The sequence below is a fragment of the Apaloderma vittatum genome, unplaced genomic scaffold, assembly GCF_000703405.1.
Source record: "Apaloderma vittatum isolate BGI_N311 unplaced genomic scaffold, ASM70340v1 scaffold16153, whole genome shotgun sequence".
Lineage (NCBI taxonomy): Eukaryota > Metazoa > Chordata > Aves > Trogoniformes > Trogonidae > Apaloderma > Apaloderma vittatum.
This window is the reverse complement of record NW_009709962.1, coordinates 28290-31547: the sequence shown is the minus strand read 5'-3', so window position 1 is coordinate 31547 and position 3258 is coordinate 28290. Positions and strand designations below refer to the sequence as shown.

The 3258-nt window shown below is 39.6% G+C and overlaps 1 non-coding gene across 1 annotated transcript; it reads right to left on the bottom strand.

The window, feature by feature from the left end:
• Positions 1-767: 767 nt before the first annotated feature.
• Positions 768-841, bottom strand: TRNAI-AAU. Its single transcript has one exon. It is a non-coding gene; the product is annotated as a tRNA-Ile (tRNA).
• Positions 842-3258: the final 2417 nt, after the last annotated feature.

Genomic DNA, 3258 nt, shown 5'->3' with positions numbered 1-3258 from the left:
ATCAAGAACACACACTAGGGGTACTTCGATGCTGTTGCCTGGGAAACAAAAAAACCCTAAACCAACAAAAAACCCACCAACCCACCCCAAAACAGCAGAAAGTAACAAGGATTTGCAAGCAGCCTTGAAAATAAATATTCAACTTTTCTTAAAAAAAAAAAAAAGCATAGCGTTACTGACAGGACTATTTGCACTTCAGTTATCTGGGCAAGTAAAGGCTGCACTTGGCTTTAGAGATGAGTGCAGTGCCAGTGGTCCAACAACAGTACGTGTGTGGATGAAATCACAGAATCACAGACTGGCCTAGGCTGGAAGGGACCTTAGAGATCATTTAATCCATCTCCCTGTCACGGGCAGGGACACCTCTCAACTAGATCAGGCTAGTCAAGGCTCCATTCAACTTGGCCTTGAACATCTCCAAGGAGGGGGCAGCCACAACATCTCTGGGCAATTTATTCCAAAGTCTTGCCGCCCTTGTACTGAAGAATTTCTTCCTAAGGTCCAATCTAAATCTATTCTTCTTCAACTTAAACCCCTTTCCCCTTGTCCTATCAGTGTATGCTCTTTGAAAAAGTCCCTCCCCAGCCATCCTGTAGGTTCCCTTCAGGTACTGGAAGGCAGCTCTTAGGTCCCCCCAGAGTCTTCTCTTTTCCAGACTGAACAACCCCAGCTCCCGCAGCCTGTCCTCGTAGCAGAGCAGCTCCAGCCCCTGGATCATCCTTGTGGCCTCCTCTGAACACACTCCAACAGATCCACATAAAAATCACTGGCCTGTACGGGGATCGAACCTGCGACCTTGGCGTTATTAGCACCACGCTCTAACCAACTGAGCTAACCAGCCCTGCCTAAATAGTGTTGAACGTGCCACAAATTGTGAACGTACAGGGTTGAGAGAGGTGGCAGCTCAGCACTTTGGAGCCTCCCATTTTCTGCACCAAGGCAAGTACGTTCACAGTAGTGTCGCCTCTATGCTGTTCCACAAAGGTGTTAACGCCAAGTCTGAAAGGTTAGAGAGCGCAACGGGAAACCAAACCCCCATATTTTGTAACAAGTCCATCACTGGATGCTGCTTTGGAGTGGTGGCATTAGCAGAAAAAGGCCCAACTGCGCTAAGTCATCCCAAGCACGTACTCAACGAAGGTATTTAAGACTAAATAGGGTGAAATTCTCAATACTTACTGAATGCTTACCCTTCACTTCCAAATCAGAACGACATATTCCGCAGCAGAGTTCAGGTTACACTGCTTCCCACAATTCATTAAACATGTTAATTCCTCAGATGAAGAAAATGCTCATATCCAGCTCAAAACTTACAGATTTTGAAAAATGAAAGATTAAGCACTCAATATGTGCTCGGAGGAATTTATATAACACTTGTTCACACCAGAAGCTGTGCTGATGTGCTCTGCCGAAGACAGTGAAAAATTTTTGAAGCAGCTAACATCCTAGAGCACTAAAAATTCTCTTTGGTATGTTTTGCATTCCATCCCACGCCCTTTCTTTAAACCTCTAGATAGCAACGACAGCATTACGCAACATAAAAGCTTCATTTATGTATCTCTCAAAGGTTACCATCTTTCTTTAGAAAAAAATATTTTGAAATCTTACATTATATTGATGACTTCAGTATAGTTCACGAATTCTAAAGAGCAACTTAAGTTGGAAAAAGAATTACTTAAGAAAAAGGCAATTTATCAGACAAAAAATGATGGATACATTCTACACAATTACCAACAACTTGCCCCTGGTCTACAAGTGTGCACTATTTGTATAGCAATTGCTAGTCTGCAACCAAAAATAGATCCAAGAACTGTAATAAATCACCAGTTTTAAGCAGCGTAAGTATGTCTGCTATTTCCTTTTAACAAATGGAGAATGCAAACATATTCAAAATGTTACTGAGTCGCAGAACCGAAGGACTTGCACAAGTGTTTTAAGGGCTGCTGTGCATCCAGGACCAGTTTAGATCAGGGTGCTCTCCAAGACAATGTTTAAATAGCTGGTCCTAAAGCAGCAAACTTGTCTGCCAGAAGGAGTCTGGAAAAAAAAAAAAAAAAACCACAACAAACCAAACCAAACCCAACAAATAATAAGGTGTAACAAGAATGTAACTGTAGTTTTCTGTTGCTTAAGGTAAAGAAACAATACATCTTTTAGCTAAACACAGTTTATTAGATGAACATGTAAAAACCATGAACTTTAGAAGCTACTTGTCATCCTCGTGTTTCTCATTTACTCCTTATGGTGTCCCCTTGGGTGTCTCAACCATTAGTCTGCTTTTGTCTTGGGTAGACAAAACCATTCTTTACTTACGTTCGCTAATTTTCATACCAGCTGTGAGTTACTGCTAAACCACAGTAATCTGAAAGTCAAAAACTACTGCTAATGTAATCTTTCCCTCAAATCCCTCAATATTCAGTGTTGAAGGAAGCTGGACAAACAATATTTGCTATATTAATTACTGATATTTGTGCCTCAGGTTACTTAAGAGTCATGCCTTTCACGTAACGCAGATTTAAAACAACAACAACATGTTAACTGCTTAACTGAGGAGATAATTCTTAATCAAACTGGAGATTGTGTCTCATGTTATCTTTACTAGCATTGCGCAGAAGTTACTTTGGACAGGTATTTCATGACACTAAACGTCTGGAAAAGCGGTTCCTTAGGAACCTGAAGGTCACTGAAATAATAGATTTAAGCAATCACTACAGGAATATTTCAGGGAAAATCTACAGAACGGTCAAGTTTAGGAACAAGCAAAGCCATACAACAACCATGTGGAATATTTCATAGAAAATACTCCCAAATACTTTTCATTATGTAACTTTTATTTGAGACACACAATGTTGTAAAAAAGTTCACATGAAATAATAAAACCACTGGAGTGTGAAGGTTTTTTTAGGGGTTGGGCTTGTTTTCTTTGTCTCTACACATCAACACACAATTATCGATTAGGTTTACAAGTTAACCACAATGACGAGTTCACTTTTATCTGCAGGAGCTTTTCACATTACACCTTTATACCAGAGATAAAATGTGCTTAAACACACACAGTAGAACACTTCTATTTCGAAATTAAGCATTTTCTCAGGACTATACTTCTTACTCTGAATTTAGTAGCTAATGTAGCATTAAAATAACTGTAATTGAAGTTTTATTTGCAAAAATGTTCGTAAGGCCATAGGAATGCACTAAAATATTTAAATTCACCCGAAACAAGAAAAATAAATGAAAAACCTGCTTTTGTGGAAGAAA